Source organism: Hyperolius riggenbachi, chromosome 1 (genome assembly GCF_040937935.1).
Source record: "Hyperolius riggenbachi isolate aHypRig1 chromosome 1, aHypRig1.pri, whole genome shotgun sequence".
In the NCBI taxonomy this organism is placed as follows: Eukaryota; Metazoa; Chordata; class Amphibia; order Anura; family Hyperoliidae; genus Hyperolius; species Hyperolius riggenbachi.
The window spans coordinates 654,291,556-654,312,628 of record NC_090646.1 but is presented as its reverse complement, the minus strand read 5'-3'; the positions used below and the strand labels follow the sequence as shown (position 1 = coordinate 654,312,628).

The following is a 21,073-nucleotide window of genomic DNA, read 5'->3' as shown; positions in this document are numbered from 1 at the left end:
AATAAAACTTTTGCATGCAAAAAAATTAAAAAATTACAATAAAAAAAAAAAGTAAATAGTAAACTTAGGGACTGAACTTTTTTAATATGTATGTCAAGAAGGTTAATTACTGTTATTTTTGAAAATTATTGCTGGCTGTTGTCATGGCGACAGTTGGCGATCTCACCAGGGGGATGCAGAGCCTCCGTGGACAGGAAGAGGAATGGCCGTCAGATCACCTGGGAGGTGAGTGAAATCGCCCACTGTGCGCAATGCTCTGCATGGATCTCCCTGCGGCTACCACGCTTGTAGCTCGGGTTACCGCTCTGAGCTTTGATTTTCCACCCCGAATGTAGCTCATGTTTACTGCTAAGGAGGTTAAGGATATAATGCCCTGTCCATTCCAGGTGTAAAATAAGTAAAATAAAATATAAGTAAAATAAAATATAAGTACAATCCAGCTCTGTAGTATTTACAGAGCTGGATCGTACATTCCCTTGCCAATCTACCTTGGTCAACATTTATACTGTAGACATCCTCACCCTATAATATACAGATGTGCGTTTAATGCTGTTTTTTATTTTATTTATTTACATTGTACTCTTATTCCCTCAAACTTCTCAAAAGTTTTTTCAAACACAACAGGTCTGACTGTGTCCGGCACATAGCTGTAGGCTCAGGGAAGTATCGGGCTCCAGTATGGCAGAGAACCAGATTCCCTGACTGTAATGTGGACAATGAATAGAAACAGAACTTGGAACAATGGTGTGATCAATAAAGGAAAAAAAAGAAACTGTAGTCCTTCCAGGTTTGTTGGAGGAGAGAGTCAAGTAGGATGTAGTGTATTAAAGATGACACACCGCTCGTCTCTGCCTGATATCTCCGTATCGATCTCTGCAAAGAGAGAAAAAGCAGGAAAAACAAGATTGTCATGGGGAAAAATTGCATCGGCAGCACAAACATGGAGGAAATAATATTTAGATACAATGTACACTTACCAGAAGGCTCAGACCTTGCAGAGAATTGAGCTGCACCACTTGAAAATATATTTAATAAGTTAAAAAAATAAAGAATTTCTATCATCAGCTTATTTTTATATATTAAAGTGGATCTGAACTCTTGAACAGGACAGAAGGAAACAGAGAAATCCCTCCCCTGTATGCAGGGCAGTTTCTAGGCTAAATTGCACCCAGGGCAAGGGGGAAAAATTGCACCCTCTTCCCCCCAACCCCGTGGACTCTCGAACCCTTACTCTTTAGGGACAGTCACACAGCCACAGGTCACAAGCAGATCTGCCTACTTACTAGTGACCAGCCGCTCATCCAGGAGGAAGCAAGGACCAGGAAAACACACAGGGGAAGAGAGCCCGGAAAGCCGACTCCTCCATGGGCGCTGCGCACTGACTGCCTGCAGTATCGCTACAGGACATCAGGTGTCATCACGCGGTGGTGACATGATGATGACTTGACATTGGATGCACTGATGCAGGCAGCCCAGGAGGAGTCAAGGAAGGTGTTCGAGCTGGTAATCTTTTTTCTTCTTCCATTTGGCTGCACCGCACGTCACAAGCTCCCTAGCGGTTATGTCCTTTTGCCTGCACCCCCCATCTTCTACTTGCCGGTCTGCGCCCAGTGTGGTTGCCCTGCCCGCACTGCCCAAGAAACGGCCCTGACTATATGTATTTAGAGAGTTTAACCTGTCTAATTAACCCTCATCTTTGACTAATCACAAGTTTTAATTTGATCTCTTAGTTGTGTCAGCTTGCTGCCTCGGCAGAGCAGCTAATTTGTAATGTTAACCCTATGTCTGCTTTCATGAAAGCAGGAAGTAAAAACAGTGCTGTTTTATTGCAGTATTTGTATCAGCTGTAACGAGAAAATGTTTTTCTTTAACCACTTTGCCGCCCGGGTACAGTATATCTACGCTCCTTTGGACTTGAGTTCCCCGCCCGGAGCGTAGATATACGCACCCCCCGCCGCTACTGCCCGCCGCTCGCCCGGAGATCAATGAACGGGAAAACCCATTCCCGTTTGTTGATCTCTGCCCCCCAGCAATGATCGGCTGCTTCTATGAGAAGCAGCGCGATCATTGTGAAAAAAAAAACGTTTCCCAGCCTCCCTGAACATCCTGTAAGCGTACTTTCGACGCTTACAGGACGCATTCACAAAAATGTACTGTGGCCATCTTGTGGCCAAAAAGTAAAGCTACACCCAAAAACATTTTTCATATACAAATACATTTTTTTACATTATAAATTAACTCATTACCTCCCACACTCCCTAATTGTTACCATTTTTTTTTTTGTAATAAAAAAAATTACAATTAAAAAAAAAAACTATAAATAGTTACCTCAGGGACTGAACTCTTTAAATATTTATATCAAGAGGGTACAACACTGTTACTTTATAAAATTATGGGCTTGTAATTAGGGATGGATGCAAAACTGAAAAAAATGCACCTTTATTTGCAAATAAAATATTGGCGCCAAATATTGTGATAGGGACATAATTTAAATGGTGTAATAACCGGGACAAATGGGCAAATAAGATACTTGGATTTTAATTACAGTAGCATGCATTATTTAAAAACTATAATGGCCAAAAACTGAAAAATAATGATTTTTTCCAAATGTTTTCCAATTTTCCCATTAAAACACATTTAGTATAAAATAATTCTCGGCATGATGTCCCACCTAAAGAAAGCCTAATTGGTGGCGAAAAAAACAAGATATACGGTAGTGCATTTCATTGGGATAAGTAATGATAAAGTTATAGATGAATGAATGGAAGGAGCGCTGAAAGGTGAAAATTGCTCGGATGCTGAAGGGGTAAAACTCCTCAGTTGTGAAGTGGTTAAATGTTATCATGCTGTTGCACATCTTTTAGAGCAGAGAAGAAATTCTGAGTTCAGGTCTGCTTAAAGGAGGGACCATAGTGACATATCTTAAAATGTAGCAAATTATTCAGGATACCTAGTTTAATATAAATTTTCCGGTTTTAGCATCAGAAAAACTTCCTATGTGTATATATTGCTGTATATTGGTATGTAACTCCGGCCTCCCAGTGTTTCTGAAAGGACCATTATCGCGAAAATCTTAAAAATTAAAATACATGTGTAAATACATACAAATAAGACGTATGTTTCTTCCAGAGTAAAATGAGCCATCAATTACTTCAGAATCAGAATCATTTATTTCGCCAAGTACAACGGGAGTTGTACCCGGAATTGGTTTTGGCACAACAGGGTCGGTGGTGGTACAGTACAGAAATTGAACAGCATACAGTAGGTACACAACAGATACATATAGCGCATACATATATACAGGGGATACATACAGTAGGTACAATGCATAATTACAGACAGAGTAAAGCATAGGTAAAGAACCCGTAAGGAATGGGCCCAAGAGAAGGACCAGGGGACATCCGCTGCCGTCTAAGGCACTCAAAATGCTTCTATAGCGATACTTTGAATCAGATGCCTTTGGTCTATCTTGGTCTATGTTGCTGTCACTCACAGTAGGTAGTAGAAATCTGACAGAAGCGACAGGTTTTGGATTAGCCCATGTCTTTATAAAAAAGAAAAACCTTGCTGAGAATCCCCCATGAAGAGATGGGCTGGTCCAAAACCTGTCGGTTCTGTCAGATTTCTGCTACCCACTGTAAGTGACAGCAACATAGGAGAAAAGTAATTTATGGCTCATTTTACTCTGAAAGAAAACGTCTTCTTATTTCTATATGTTTACATGTACATTAAATTTTAAAAATTTTCACGATAGTGGTCCTGTAACCTAGGCTGTTTAGCTTGGAAGCTTTTTCCTCCCAGAGCATTCTAGAGCAAGAGGTATATTGTGTACTGGCTTCGGAACTTAAATAAATAAAAAAAAATCTGCAGAAATGCACTTGCTGGGACTAAATATGTCACCACCTGTGATGAATTTTTTAAAATGCAAACTATAGTAAGAGGAAAGTTTTTATGATGGGCAAACACTGACTATAAAAATGTATAAATGAATATTGTAAAAAAAATAAGCAACTTTATTCATTACTTTATTTTCACTGCAGTTCCAAAATGAAGTAAAAAAAAAAAAGGTGAAGACATCATGCTTGGGGAAATCATACTGTAGGATACATAAAATAGGCAAATAAGGCAAACACACAGCGAGGGTCACACTTGTTATAAATCTTGAAGCGGTAATGCAACCGTGTGAAAAGGGCCTAAAGCACAACTGAAAGAACATTTTAAATTCAAAGGAGAACTGTAGAGAGAGGTGTATGGTGGCTGCCATATTTATTTCCATTAAGGCTACTTTCCCACTAAGACGTTGCATTTTAGGGGACGTTAAGGTCGCATAACGTGCCCCTAACGCAACGTATGGTGGTGTTGAAGTCGGACGTCAGATTGAGCTGCATTATGCGGCTCTCAAAGCAGCCGCTCCACCATAGTGATAGGAAGTCCGGATCTTTTTAAGGATTTGGATCATTTGAATCGGATCATTGAAAAGATCCAGATCTTTGAACCGAATCATTTGAATCATTTTACTAGGGAAGCAGACTGGGTGAAATGACTAGCAGGACAGAACTTTCCCTGCACTGTACATTCTGTATGTTCCTGTTTCTTCCAGACAGACATCCACTGTGAACCAAATCTTTCATTGTGATGATCCGGATGATTCGACTCACAAAAGAGATCCGGATCAAATGAATGATTCGTTCATGATCCGGACAACACTACAGTCCTACCATGAGTCTCTGCAGTGCAGTGAATATTAATTAGCCATGTGGCTGGCCGGAGGAGGAGGAGGGGAGACCTCCTCCTCCAACATTACTGAGCATGTGCAAGCAGTCTAACGCTGCTTAGCCCAGTATATCATACAGCATACAGCACTTTGTTTAAACGTGCTGCGTTACTATGTAACGCAATGTGGGCACTGTGAACAGCACAATTGATTTTACAGTGCTGTGAGTTAGGCTGCGTTACTGGCTGCTGTAACGTGGGACTTTAACGTCCCACTGTTAAACCAGCCTTAAGCAATACCAGTTACCTGGATATCCTGCTGATCCTCTGCCTCTAATACTTGTAGCCATAGACCCTGAACAAGCATGCAGCAGATCAGGTTTTTCTGACAATTTTTGTCAGATCTGATAAGATTAGCTGATTCAGACACTTCTTCAGCCAGATAGACTAGCAGGGCTGCCAGGCAACTGGTATTGCTTAAAAGGAAATAAATATGGCAGCCTCCATATACCTCTCACTACAGTTCTCCTTTAGGTTTTGGATAGGGTAGAAAAAGGTTAAAAACATTTTTGGGGTTTTACTGCTGTCCTCACCGGAAACATTGTTCCTCACTTCCTGTCCCTAGGACCTCCATGTTGCTTTGTGTCATTATTATAAAAACAAGTAGTCCTTCTGGGGAAAGCAAATGAGGAGCATTCACATACAGACACAGAAAGCAAAATGTCAGCCTTGTGTCCGCCTCACCACAAGTTCTTGTTCATTGCTGACTTTTAATGTGAACCTGAAGTGAAAAAAAAATGTATCAGATAATTAATTATATGTGTATTAAAGATGATAAATAGAACATTAGACATGAGTCTCATATTTTTTATTTTACTTTTAATGACTTAGTTTTTAACATTGCATCAGACTGTCACAGTTGCTGTTCAGAAACCACACTCTGCATTTTTAAGCTAAAACAGAAAGTGAAGTAAGGACCCTTTGTACTTTTCTGCACATCAACCTTATTAGAAACCTTATCTGACTGTTTCTTAGCTGTTTTATCCTCTGTTTACTTTTCAGGAAACTTACGGAATTCACAAGCAATGAATAAGCTATTTTGCATACATATCAACTATTTTTAACTCTTGCAGTCCTGGAAAACAGAAACGGACTTTAGAGAATCTCTACTCGGGCTCGTATTACATGCACCTATATTTATCTTATCATGACACCTGTCATTTTAGATATGCTTTAAAGGAGTCATCAGGGGGCAAATAGAGTAAAATGAGTGGTACTTACCGGGGGCTTCCTCCAGCCCAAGCTCCCAGGACCTCCCTCGCAGTAGTTCTGTGCCTGTACAGTCCGCTCCGGCCCACGTGGCGGTGATTGACAGCGCCGATCGCGCAGATCTCCAGGTCGCTCTGACGTCATCGCCGGGGACCGGGTCGGAGCTCCGGCAAAGGCTGTGGGCAGAGCTGCGGCAAGGGAGATCCTGGGAGCTTGGAGCTGGAGGAAGCCCCCGGTAAGTACCACTCATTTTACTCTATTTGCCCTGATGACTCCTTTAATATAATGAATTCTAGGGTTTTGTTTTGTTTTTTTTTAATACAGAGTTGTACTTATAGATATGTCAAATGAATAGTATGTAACATTACAGAAAATATGAGGTTGTACCAAGAGGTGCTCAGATACCCCCAATCACGTATACGAGTGATCACGAATTTGACTCCGCCCACTTACAAATTGATTCGTGATCATGATCACGAGTAGAAACAGATATCCGATTCGAGTGTGGTTTTGAGTCGAATAACCGCATGTAGTCGGGATTCTTGATTAAAAACCCACAAACTAACGGTTAATAGCAAAGCCCTCTTACATACTAGAAACGCCAAATTTGTAGGATATGTTAAGAAGAACAGTGGGAACAAGAGGGAAAACAATTTTTCAAAAAGACCTTATGCTTTTTGAGAAAATCGATTTTAAAGTTTCAAAGGAAAAAAGTATAAGTTTAAATACAGTAAATGACTACATTAACTGTCTTTACTGCATTTAAATGCATACTTTTTTTCTTTTGAAACTTTAAAATCGATTTTCTCAAAAACTATAAGGTCTTTTTGAAAAAAAATGTTTATTTGTTCCCACTTTTCTTCTTACCATATCTGGCAAATTTGGTGTTTCTAGCATGTAAGGGGGTTTTGCTACTACCCGCTAAAGACGGCGAGTTTTTAATCATGAATGCCAACTAGTGATCACGAGTTGGGTAACGAGTGTAATCATGAGTGCATTTGTGATCAGCATTCGTGATCGAGAGCTGATCACTAATGCCAATTACGACCTAGTGATCACAAAAAACGGTTCATGATCACAAGTTACTTGATGAGCACTTTTAATGAGCACCACTGGTTGTATGTTTGCAGATGAAACCCAGAGCTGATCCGCCAATGTCAATTACTGATTCCGCATAGTTCTGATTTCCGAGAACGATTTATTTTTTGGGTCATTTTTTGCATTCCCTCATTGGCCAAATACTTCCGAGTTGACTCTGCATTTTCTAATTGGTCCAACGCTTCCGAGTGGTGTGATTCGGCTAAAATTACCGAGTTGCGGTAATGCGGTATTTCTACAGAAATCCGTTCTCTCATCAGAAATGCAGAAATTTGATTTCCGTAGAGTCCCAATAAGCATTCCTTGAGCCTACAACCACAGGTCCCTTGACTTTATAACTTCACCCCCTCCCACCATTTGAGGTCACTGTTGAGAGACGGAAAATGGGATGTGCTCTACATTATTCTCAGTAAGTGGCCCATCTTCCTGCAGCAGCTTTAGAAGGCCGAAGGCTTTGGACAGCGGGCAGCCACGAGAATGCAGGGCATGCTTAGTTTAAATGTGTGATTTCAGCTGCAATGATAAGATTACCACATTTAAGATTTATGAAATGACTTCATCGTTCAGTTATGATTGCTAAACTCCTCCATAACATCTGCTATCCTTTAAAATCGCTAATTATGTAATGGGATGTGAAGGACACGTCTCAACACAGCCAGAGCTTTGAGTTGTCAACACTTAACTATGAACAAAAACTGCAACAGGTGGAGCGGAATATAATTAACAGTTGTCATAGAACAGAACTTGTTTGAAATATCGAGGCAGAAATGTGTTCCTAGTCCTGTACAGCACTCTGTGGCTTTTATCTGTGAAAAAAGCTCCTTAGTTAGGTGATGTTCAATAAACCACTTTTCCATTTTCTGGTCAAGAACTCCTTCACAAGCTACCACTTCTTCCAGTACAGATCCCAGGCTTGTCAGGAGCTGCAGCCTTCTAATTACTACTGTCCACACCTGCAACCCAAACAGCAAAATGATGGTGGGACACACTGTGCTGTTTCTGTGGGTGGGCGAGGCAGGTAATTTTACTGAGGTGCAGCTGCGTGTAGGGGCGGGGTTTCAGCGGCAGGCACATGCAGAGCGGGTTACAAAACTTACGTTGTTTGGAACCACACGCTGCATGTTCTTACTTCCTAGGGGGCGCTGTTACTGTAGTTACATAATTATTTTGGTTGAAAAAATACATACTGTACGTCCATCAACTTCAATAGAGTACAACACCAGCCTGCTCCCTCACATATCCCTGTTGATCCAGAGGAAGGCGAAAAACCTTTGCAAGGAATGGTCTACTTAGCCCCAAAAGGGAAAAAATCCTTCTCGACTCCAGATGGCAATCAGATAAAATCCCTGGATCAACACTACTGGGAATTACCTAGTCATTGTAGTCATGGATGTATTTCAATGAGGAAAGCATCTTAGCCCCTCTTAAACGCAGATATAGAATTTGCCATAACTACTTATACATACAATACATTCCACATTTTAATCGCTCTTACTGTAAAGAACGCTTTCCTAAATAAAGGTCTAAAATGTTTTTCCTCCATGCACAGATCATGCCCTCTAGACCTTTGAGAAGGTCTAGGGACAAATGGCTCATCTGCCAATCTTTTATATTGTCCTCTGATGTATTTATACATGTTAATTAGATCCCCTCAAAGCCAGTTGCGAGTGGTCCGGTATTAGTTAAAGGCATCACCTAAACAACTTTTGTTTTTATGTCTTTGGATTATCTCCTCAAAGGCATCTTTTGTCCAGACTAAATAAGTGCAGTTTATCTAACCTTTCTTGGTGACACCTTCCGTCAGGGAGCAGTATTCTGCGAACTTCTGCTGTTCACATTCACGACGAACAGCGAACGACCCGCCCCATATACATAGTTACATAGTTACATAGTTATTTTGGTTGAAAAAAGACATACGTCCATCGAGTTCAACCAGTATAAAGTACAACACCAGCCTGCTCCCTCACATATCCCTGTTGATCCAGAGGAAGGCAAAAAAAACCTTACAAGGCATGGTCCAATTAGCCCCAAAATGGAAAAATTCCTTCCCGACTCCAGATGGCAATCAGATAAAATCCCTGGATCAACATCATTAGGCATTACCTAGTAATTGTAGCCATGGATGTCTTTCAACGCAAGGAAAGCATCTAAGCCCCCTTTAAATGAAGGTATAGAGTTTGCCATAACGACTTCCTGTGGCAATGCATTCCACATCTTAATCACTCTTACTGTAAAGAACCCTTTCCTAAATAAATGGCTAAAACTTTTTTCCTCCATGCGCAGATCATGTCCTCTAGTCCTTTGAGAAGGCCTAGGGACAAAAAGCTCATCCGCCAAGCTATTATATTGCCCTCTGATGTATTAATACATGTTAATTAGATCCCCTCTAAGGCGTCTTTTCTCTAGACTAAATAAACCCAGTTTATCTAACCTTTCTTGGTAAGCGAGACCTTGCATCCCACGTATCAATTTTGTTGCTCGTCTCTGCACCTGCTCTAAAACTGCAATATCTTTTTTGTAATGTGGTGCCCAGAACTGAATTCCATATTCCAGATGTGGCCTTACTAGAGAGTTAAACAGGGGCAATATTATGCTAGCATCTCGAGTTTTTATTTCCCTTTTAATGCATCCCAAAATTTTGTTAGCTTTAGCTGCAGCGGCTTGGCATTGAGTATGATTATTTAACTTGTTGTCGATGAGTACTCCTAAGTCCTTCTCCAAGTTTGATGTCCCCAACTGTATCCCATTTATTTTGTATGGTGCTAGACCATGGGTACGACCAAAATGCATGACTTTACATTTTTTTAACATCGAATTTCATCTGCCATGTATGTGCCCATATAGCCATCCTATCCAGATCCTGTTGCAATATGACACTATCTTTTTGAGAGTTGATGATTCTGCACAATTTTGTATCATCTGCAAAAATAGAAACATTGCTCACTACTGCATCTACTAGGTCATTAACCACTTTGTCCTCCTTGATGTATAAAAACGTCAAGGAGGACAGGCGCGCTCCCGCGCGCTCCCGCGGCCGATCGCGCGCGTGCACGCGCACTCCCGGCCACGGAGTCGGTAGCCACGGAATCAATGTATCGGGCTGGGGAGCCCGATCATTGATTCCTCTCCCCCGCTGAAAAAGCGACAGCTTCTCTCGGAAGCTTCGCTCTTTCTGAAGCTGTGTCCCTCTAAGCGTACATTGTACGCTTAGAGTGACGTCATGTAAAAAAAATCGAGATTGCCATCTTGTGGCCAAAAAGTAAAACTACATGTAAATGCCCAAAAACATTACAATACACCAATATTTCCCCAAATAAAACACTTTTAAAACCCACCCTCCCAAAAATGCCCACATAAAATGTTTAATAAAAAAAAAAAAAAAAAAACATTACTATAAAAAAAACAAAAACACATAAATATTTACCTAAGGGTCTAAACTTTTTAAATATCTATGTAAAGATGAAATATTTCTCTCTATTTTTTTTTATAAGCTTGTAAATAGTGATGTATGCAAAACAGAAAAAATGCTCTTTTATTTCCAAATAAAATATTGTCGCGATACATTGTGATAGGGACATAATTTAAATGGTGAAATAACCATGACAAATGGGCAATAACAATACGTGGGTTTTAATTATGGAGGCATGTATTATTTTAAAACTATAATGGCCGAAAACTGACAAATAATGAATTTTTTCATTTTTTTTCTTATTCTTCCTGTTAAAATGCATTTACAGTAAAGTGGCTCTTAGCAAAATGTACCCCCCAAAGAAAGCCTAATTGGTGGCGGAAAAAACAAGATATAGATCAGTTCATTGTGATAAGTAGTGAAAAAGTTATAGGCTAATGAATGGGAGGTAAACATTGCTCGGATGCATAAGCTGAAAACGACTGAGATGTTAAGTGGTTAATGAAAAAATTGAAGAGCACTGGACGCAGTACAGACCCCTGTGGGACCCCACTGCTAACAGTCTCCCATTTTGAGTACGATCCATTGACCACAACTCTTTGTTTTCTCTCCATTAGCCAGTTCCCTATCCATTAGTGATGGGCGAACAGTGTTCGCCACTGTTCGGGTTCTGCAGAACATCACCCTGTTCGGGTGATGTTCGAGTTCGGCCGAACACCTGACGGTGCTCGGCCAAACCGTTCGGCCACATGGCCGAACTAAGAGCGCATGGCCGAACGTTCCCCGAACGTTCGGCTAGCGATGTGATTGGCCGAACGGGTCACGTGGTTCGGGCCCGAACGCGCTCTGATTGGCCGAACGGTCACGTGGTTCGGGTAAATAAATACCCGAACCACGTCATATCTCCGCCATTTCTCTGTGGGTTTAGCTTTGGGTAGGCAGGCAGGGTAGTTCGCTCTCCAGCCACGCTAGCCAGGGTCCCCCCCAGTCATTGTGTGTCGCTGCTGGGAACAGTAGTACACCGCTCGCTCAGCCACACTATATAGCATTCTGTTTACTGCCACTCTGTGTACCTCGCTCAGCCACACTATATAGCATTCTGTTTACTGTTCTGTGTCTGCTGGGAATAGTAGTACACCGCTCGCTCAGCCACACTATATAGCATTCTGTTCACTGTTCTGTGTCTGCTGGGAATAGTGGTACACCGCTCGCTCAGCCACACTATATAGCATTCTGTTTACTGTTCTGTGTCTGCTGGGAATAGTGGTACACCGCTCGTTCAGCCACACTATATAGCATTCTGTTTACTGTTCTGTGTCTGCTGGGAATAGTGGTACACCGCTCGCTCACCCACACTATATAGCATTGTGTTTACTGTTCTGTGTCTGCTGGGAATAGTAGTACACCGCTCGCTCAGCCACACTATATAGCATTGTGTGTACTGCCACTCTGTGTACACGGCTCAGCCTGACTATATAGCATTGTGTGTACTGCCACTGTGCACCTCGCTCAGCCACGCTATATATAGCATTGTGTTTACTGCCACTCTGTGTACACCGCTCAGCCAGACTACATAGCATTGTGTGTACTGCCACTCTGTGTACACCGCTCAGCCAGACTCTATAGCATTGTGTGTACTGCCACTCTGTGTACACCGCTCAGCCAGACTATATAGCATTGTGTGTACTGCCACTCTGTGTACACCGCTCAGCCAGACTATATACCATTGTTTACTGACACTCTGTGTACACCGCTCAGCCAGACTATATACCATTGTTTACTGACACTCTGTGTACACCGCTCAGCCAGACTATATACCATTGTTTACTGACACTCTGTGTACACCGCTCAGCCAGACTATATACCATTGTTTACTGACACTCGGTGTACACCGCTCAGCCAGACTATATACCATTGTTTACTGACACTCTGTGTACACCGCTCAGCCAGACTATATACCATTGTTTACTGACACTCTGTGTACACCGCTCAGCCAGACTATATACCATTGTTTACTGACACTCTGTGTACACCGCTCAGCCAGACTATATACCATTGTTTACTGCCACTCTGTGTACATGGCTCAGCCAGACTATATAGCATTGTGTGTACTGCCACTCTGTGTACACCGCTCAGCCAGACTATATAGCATTGTTCACTGCCACTCTGTGTACACGGCTCAGCCAGACTATATAGCATTGCGTACTCTGCCAGTCAGTGTGTATATTGCTGGGATCAGTAATACTCCACTCACCGTCAACCACTATATGAGCTCACCATGAGTTCCTCAGAGACCTCCGCTGTGAGCAGCACTCCCAACAACAGCAACAGCCAACGCCCCACGCAAGCTATAACATCCACCCCAGCAGCCAGTGGTCAGCAGCAGCCCTCCCCGGAGGAGAACGTTGTGTCCATCGGTCCGGCGCCAGAGCGATTAATGAGGGCTGCCATTGAGGGGATGATGGGGCCTGATGTGGAGGAGGAGGTCGGGCTCAGGCCAGCATCCCAAGTTAATGTTGAGGACGATGAGGGGTCTGTGACTGTGTCTGGGGATGTTGGGGTGGCAGAGGTGGTGGGTGGGTCAGACTCAGGAGAAGAGTTGTATGATGAGGATGATGATCGGGACCATCTGTATGTGCCTCAGAGTCCGACCCCGGAAAACATGTTGTATCGTGTGTTTAGGTACTAAAATCTGCGTTCCCAGTAGTGTTGGGCGAACAGTGTTCGCCACTGTTCGGGTGCTGCAGAACATCACCCCGTTCGGGGTGACTATATAGCAGACTATATAGCATTGTGTTTACTGCCACTCTGTGTACACGGCTCAGCCACACTATATAGCATTGTGTTTACTGCCACTCTTTGTCTGCTGGGAACAGTAGTACACCGCTCACCCGCCACTGTATAGCATTGTGCTCTGTGTCGCTGCTGGCAATAGTGGTACACCGCTCACCCACCACTGTATAGCATTTCTGTACTGCCACTGTACTGCTGCCAGTCAGCGTGTACTGTAAGGATAAGTGAAATGAGGAAGAAATCCGGTGAAAGAGGGAGGGGCAAGGGAAGAGGTGTTTCCCCTGACGGTTGTGCTGGGGAGCTGTACTCCACGGCGGCGGCCCCCCACAATGACATATGACGAGTTTGAGGAGATGGAAGAGGAGGGTATGGACAATGTGGACATAGACCCAGATTTTGTTTGTGAACGAGAACATCGCCGTCGTAGCAGCAGCACAGATGAGTCTGTTGAAGAACCCACTGCTGCACGAGTTCGCCTTGTGCCACAAGGTAGGCGGCGCGCAATTTCAGGCACCACAAGCGTGGAAGTTCAAGTGAGAGGCAAAAGAGGCGCAAACAGAAATCGCCAGCAAGGCAGGTGCTCCAAATTCTGGGCTTTCTTTGAAGACTGCACTGAGGATGTTACCATGGCGATTTGCAAGGTGTGCAAGACCCGCCTGAGCAGGGGGAAAAGTATTAACAACCTCTCCACCACCAGCATGAGCCGCCACATGCTATCCAAACATCCCACTCTGTGGGCAAACGCGGCAGGACAGGGTACCACCAGCAACACTGCCTCCCTTGGGTTCACCAGACTCACCACCAGACCCGCCTCAGCAGCAGCAGTAGCCCAGCCATTGCGTGGTTCAAAACATTCCAAAAAATCAGATGACGCTGACACTGTCACTTTCCGGAGTAGTGCTCTTGAGGTCTCCCAGTGTTCATCAAACACAACAACCAACAGCCCTTCGTTGTGCAGCCCTACGGTTCAGTTGTCTGTCTCGGAGATGTTTGAGCGCAAGAGGAAATTGCCAGCAAATGACCCCCGGGCCGTGGCAGTAAGAGCCAGCATAGCCAAGCTTCTGGCCTGCGAAATGCTGCCATATCGAGTGGTGGAGACAAACAGCTTCAAGGGCATGATGTCAGTGGCCATCCCACGTTACGTGGTTCCCAGCCGCTACCACTTTGCGCGCTCTGCAGTGCCTGAGTTGCATGAGCACGTGGTCAGCAAAATAACCCGAAGCTTGAAGAATGCCGTTGCCTGCAAGGTTCACGTATCCGCCTCTCCACAGAAAATGCAGACCGTCTGACTCAAATTAAAATGAATCAATCCTGGATTGGAAATGACTACGCAACACTCCAGGACCCCAACCAAGTAACATGACCAATGAACATCTGGGATGGTTTAGCGTTTCCGGTCCCTGTTTATTGAACCTCTCATCTGTATTACATTTATGACTGCATGGCGGCAAAAAGCATTGCTGCTATATCCGCACGCTTTTTGTCCTCATGCAAGGCCTGGGTTGTTGTGTCTCAAAAAGCATGGCCTTCTCCTCCTGCGCCTGCTCCTGTTCCATCACGTGTGCTGCTGCTGCTGGGTTAGCGTTTCCGGTCCCTGTTTATGGAACCTCTCATCTGTATTACATTTATGACTGCATGGCGGCAAAAAGCATTGCTATATCCGCACGCTTTTTGTCCTCATGCAAGGCCTGGGTTGCGTCTCAAAAAGCGTGGCCTTCTCCTCCTGCGCCTCCTCCTGTTCCATCACGTGTGCTCTGTGCTGCTGCTGCTGCTGGGTTAGCGTTACCGGTCCCTGTTTATTGAACCTCTCATCTGTATTACATTTATGACTGCATGGCGGCAAAAAGCATTGCTATATCCGCACGCTTTTTGTCCTCATGCAAGGCCTGGGTTGCGTCTCAAAAAGCGTGGCCTTCTCCTCCTGCGCCTCCTCCTGTTCCATCACGTGTGCTCTGTGCTGCTGCTGCTGCTGGGTTAGCGTTACCGGTCCCTGTTTATTGAACCTCTCATCTGTATTACATTTATGACTGCATGGCGGCAAAAAGCATTGCTATATCCGCACGCTTCTTGTCCTCATGCAAGGCCTGGGTTGTTGTGTCTCAAAGCGTAGCCTTCTCCTCCTGCGCCTCCTCCTGTTCCATCATGTGTGCTCTGTGCTGCTGCTGCTGCTGCTGGGTTAGCGTTACCGGTCCCTGTTTATTGAACCTCTTATCTTTATTACATTTATGACTGCATGGCGGTAAAAAGCATGCTATCTGCACGCTTCTTGTCCTCATGCAAGGCCTGGGTTGTTGTGTCTCAAAGCGTGGCCTTCTCCTCCTGCGCCTCCTCCTGTTCCGTCACGTGTGCTCTGTGCTGCTGCTGCTGCTGGGTTAGCGTTACCGGTCCCTGTTTATTGAGCCTCTTCTCTTTATTACATTTATGACTGCATGGCGGCAAAAAGCATTGCTGCTATATCCGCACGCTTCTTGTCCTCATGCAAGGCCTGGGTTGTTGTGTCTCAAAAAGCGTGGCCTTCTCCTCCTGCGCCTCCTCCTGTTCCATCACGTGTGCTGCTGCTGCTGCTGGGTTAGCGTTACCGGTCCCTGTTTATTGAACCTCTTATCTTTATTACATTTATGACTGCATGGCGGTAAAAAGCATGCTATCCGCACGCTTCTTGTCCTCATGCAAGGCCTGGGTTGTTGTGTCTCAAAAAGCGTGGCCTTCTCCTCCTGCGCCTCCTCCTGTTCCATCACGTGTGCTGCTGCTGCTGCTGGGTTAGCGTTACCGGTCCCTGTTTATGGAACCTCTTCTCTTTATTACATTTATGACTGCCTGGCGGTAAAAACCATGTTACCTGTGCAAAGAAACATGACATTTTCAGCATTTAAAAGACAATTTTTCCTTTGAAACTTTACAATCAATTTTCTCAAAAACTATAAGCTCTTTTTGCTAAATTTTTTTCCCTCTTGTACCCACTCCCAAGGTGCACATACCCTGTAAATTTGGGGTATGTAGCATGTAAGGAGGCTTTACAAAGCACAAAAGTTCGGGTCCCCATTGACTTCCATTATGTTCGGAGTTCGGGTCGAACACCCGAACATCGCGGCCATGTTCGGCCTGTTCGGCCCGAACCCGAACATCTAGATGTTCGCCCAACACTACTATCCATGCACACAGACTCTTCCCCAGTCCTTGCATCCTCAACTTTTGCACCAGACTTTTGTGGGGAACAGTGTTGAAGGCCTTTGCAAAGTCCAAGTATATCACATCTACAGCATTCCCAATATCCATATTAGCATTCACTACCTCATAAAAGCTGAGCATGTTAGTCAAACAGGACCTGTCTTTAGTAAACCCATGTTGATGCTGAGAAATAAGATTATTTTCTACTATGAAGTCATGTATAGTATCTCTTAGTAACCCCTCAAAGTTTGCATACAACTGATGTTAAGCTTACAGGTCTATAATTTCCTTGATCTGATTTTTTGCCCTCCTTAAATAATGGGAAAACGTGGGCTGTACGCCAATCCACTGGGACTCTGCCAGTTGAAAGAGAGTCACAAAAGATAAGATAAAGGGGTTTATCTATAACTGAACTTAATTCCCTTAGGACCCGAGGATGCCATCCGGGCCTGGTGCCTTGTCTATGTTTAATTTATTTAGTCTTGCCTTCACTTCTTCCCAGTGCTGGTCGTAATGGAGAAAGCTACGCTTACGGATCATTACGCGTAATTTTACGCTATTACGCATTACGAAATTACGCTTACGGCATAGACATTCAATTTCGATACATGTCTATAATTACGCATAGCACTTACGCAATTACGCGTAAGTATACCGCAATTCAGGTTATTACGTTATAGGCTTACGCGTAAAATCCTACTAGCAATTAATGCGTAAGATCATGCTGCCAAGCGGAAAAGTTGACGCATGGATCAATGTTAGGTAGCCGCCGACTTTAAGGGTTAATAGCAAAGCCCCCTTAAGTGCTAAGAGCCTCAAATTTGGAGAATATATTAAGGAGATCAGAAGGAATAAGAGGGAAAAATTTTTTTTCAAAAAGACCTTATAGTTTTTGAGAAAATCGATGTTAAAGTTTCAAAGGAAAAATATATACATTTAAAAACCCGCCGACTTTAACGGTTAATAGCAAAGCCTGCTTAAAATTTAGGAACACCAAATTCACAGGGTATATTAAGGGGATCAGTGGGAATAAGAGGAAAAAAAATTTTTCAAAAAGACCTTATAGTTTTTGAGAAAATCGATTTTTAAGTTTCAAGGGCGAAAATGTCTTTTAAATGCGGAAAATGTCAGTTTTTTTTGCACAGGTAACAATAGTGTTTTATTTTCATAGATTCCCCCAAGTGGGAAGAGTTTTACTTACTTCGTTCTGAGTGTGGGAAATATAAAAAAAAAACGACGTGGGGTCCCCCCTCCCAGACCTCTTTAACCCCTTGTCCCCCATGCAGACTGGGATAGCCAGAATGCGGAGCACCGGCCGCTTGGGGCTCCGCACCCTGACTATACCAGCCTGCATGGTCCATGGATTGGGGGGTCTCGGAAGGGGAGGGGCAGCCAAGCTTTCCCCTCCCCCTCCGAGCCCTTGTCCAATCCAAGGACAAGGGGCTCTTCTCCACCTCCGATGGGCGGTGGAGGTGGAGGCCGCGATTTCCTGGGGAGGGGTTCATGGTGGCATCTGGGAGTCCCCTTTAAAAAGTTGGGTGCCAGCAAAGTTGGGTGCCAGCATGTATATAGGTGACATGTGGGAGAGGCGGGGAGGGCAGCGGAGCCGGCGGGGACTTAGCGTCCCTTCACCCGACAGAGCTCTGAGCTATATTAGCTCAGAGCTCTTGAAAGCATCTTTGTATTTGGGCTCCAAGGAGCCCCATTGGTCCTTAGCAGACCAATGGGGTTCCTTCAAATCAGAAGGAACCCCATTGGTCTGCTAAGGACCAATGGGGCTCCTTGGAGCCCAAATACAAAGATGCTTAGAGAGCTCTGAGCTATAGCTCAGAGCTCTGTCGGGTCCTGCAGCACAGACGCGGCGGCGGCGGCGGCGGTGAGTGACGTCGGGTGCGGCGTAGTTACAATGTAACAAAGTTGTTACATTGTAATAACTTTGTTACATTGTAACTGATTAGTATATTTCCGAGGATATTGCGTGGGAACTGGCTTTTAAAGGGACAGGTAAGTATTAATGGTTAATTAAGAATATTAAAGGACTTTTTTCGTGGTTATGTTTTTTGTTCAATTAAAATACTTTTTCTATGTGTTTGTGTGTTTATTTACTTTTAACTCTTAAAGGAAATGGGTAAGGGGTACTACAAGTACCTCTATACTCATTTCTCCTGGGAGGGGGGTGGGCATCTGGGGGACCCCTTTTTAAAGGGGACTCCCAGATGCCACCATGAACCCCTCCCCAGGAAATCGCGGCCTCCACCTCCACCGCCCATCGGAGGTGGAGAAGAGCCCCTTGTCCTTGGATTGGACAAGGGCTCGGAGGGGGAGGGGAAAGCTTGGCTGCCCCTCCCCTTCCGAGACCCCCCAATCCATGGACCATGCGGGCTGGTATAGTCAGGGTGCGGAGCCCCACGCGGCCGGTGCTCCGCATTCTGGCTATCCCAGTCTGCATAGGGGACAAGGGGTTAAAGAGGTCTGGGAGGGGGGACCCCACGTCGTTTTTTTTTATATTTCCCACACTCAGAACGAAGTAAGTAAAACTCTTCCCACTTGGGGGAATCTATGAAAATAAAACACTATTGTTACCTGTGCAAAAAAAACTGACATTTTCCGCATTTAAAAGACATTTTCGCCCTTGAAACTTAAAAATCGATTTTCTCAAAAACTATAAGGTCTTTTTGAAAAAAAATTGTTTCCTCTTATTCCCACTGATCCCCTTAATATACCCTGTGAATTTGGTGTTCCTAAATTTTAAGCAGGCTTTGCTATTAACCGTTAAAGTCGGCGGGTTTTTAAATGTATATATTTTTCCTTTGAAACTTTAACATCGATTTTCTCAAAAACTATAAGGTCTTTTTGAAAAAAAAAATTTTCCTCTTATTCCTTCTGATCTCCTTAATATATTCTCCAAATTTGAGGCTCTTAGCACTTAAGGGGGCTTTGCTATTAACCCTTAAAGTCGGCGGCTTTTTTATATTATACGGGAGCGTAATATTACGCGATTACGGCAGACTGTGTAATTTCAATGGGAGTTTACTGTCTTACGCGTAATTTGTTACGCGTAAAACGTAACCCTACGGTCTACGCGTAATACCGTAACCTTACACGTAACGCTTACGGTGCATTTGTAGTGAATTACGATGCGTAATTACGCTAATGCGTAATTTCGGCCCAGCACTGCTTCTTCCTGCGTTAAGTATTTAATATTACAGTTAGAAGATTGAGACTCTTCTGCCTCTGTAATTTGCAACAGTGCTGTTTCCTTTTTGAAGACAGAAGCAAAGAAATCATTTAATAACTCTGCCTTACCTTGGTCATCCACCATTGAGTTCCCACCCTCATCCTTTAGGAGACCTATACAGTCAACCTTTCTTTTTTTAGAGTTGATGTACTTGTAAAACTTTTTTGGGTTAGATTTGATATCCCTAGCGATTTGATTTTCCGCTTTGATCTTTGCCAGTCTAATTTCTTTTTTACAATTTTTATCGCACTCCTTATAATTGCTTAGTGCAGCCTCGGTCCCCTCCTGTTTTAAGACCTTATAGGCATTCTTTTTCCTCTTCATTTCATCCCTAACCTTTCTATTGCAATTGGCAACTTTTATTTCCACCATGAATATTTACCCAAACGGACTCCACATATTCGCAATCTTCTTCCATCTCATCGTTGAGGACAGCTGTAAAAGAATTCTTAAAAAAGAGACAAACCCCTCCAACTTTTTTCCCTGTTCTATCCCTCCTAATCACATTGTATCCTTTTAAATTAACTATCCAGTCATGGCTTTCATCCATCCATGTCTCGGTTATTCCCACAATGTCATAGCCTTTGTCATTCAAAATGAACTCTAGTTCATCTATTTTATTTGCAAGGCTCCGAGCATTGGTTACCATGCACTTTATATTTTTACCACCACATTTACCAATTTTGTTTACATGAAATGGGCTACTTGAAGTTTTACCAACCTCCTTAATCTTTACACTGTCCCCACCTCCCTCCCCACCCCCCATAATGTTAGGCTCCCACTGTCTTTTTACCTTATCTTGTCTACATATTGAGACTTTATCCTCCCGCCTCCCCCCAGATCCTAGTTCAAAATCTCCTCCAACCGTTTAGCCATCTTCTCCCCCAATGCAGATGCACCCTCCCCATTAAGGTGCAGCCCATCCCTGCTGTAGAACCTGTAGCCGACTGCAAAGTCTGCCCAGTTCTCCAGGAACCCAAACCCTTCCTTCCTACACCAATTTCTCAGCCACTTATTTAACTCCCTAAGCTCCCTCTGTCTCTCAGATGTACCACGTGGCACTGGCAGTATTTCAGAGAACACCACCTTGGAGGTCCTTGATTTAAGTTTATCTCCAAGTACCTGAAATCATCATTGAGCTAAACTTTGACCCCTTACCTCACAGTCAGCAGACACATGGCAGCCAATCAGCTAGCACCTCCTGCTGGACCCCCCACCCCCTATAAAAAAAGCAGTTGCGGTGGCCATATTGGATTTATTCTCTGCTGGCTGCTGACTGTTAGTGAGAGCAGGGTCAGCCGTGCTGCAGATAGGTAGGGAAAGCATTAGCTAGGCCTGTGTTCTTGTTCCTCAGTAGCAGCGAAAGCACCCCAAACAGCCCTATT

The 21,073-nt window shown here is 43.8% G+C and overlaps 1 long non-coding RNA gene across 1 annotated transcript in view; it reads right to left on the bottom strand.

Moving 5' to 3' along the window:
* Nucleotides 1-601: 601 nt before the first annotated feature.
* The window catches only part of LOC137531984 (uncharacterized), a 406,169-nt gene continuing 385,697 nt past the window's right edge, over nucleotides 602-21,073 (bottom strand). The window contains exon 3 of the long non-coding RNA XR_011023828.1: nucleotides 602-873. This is a non-coding gene — a long non-coding RNA (uncharacterized lncRNA). The remainder of the gene's footprint in view (nucleotides 874-21,073) is intronic.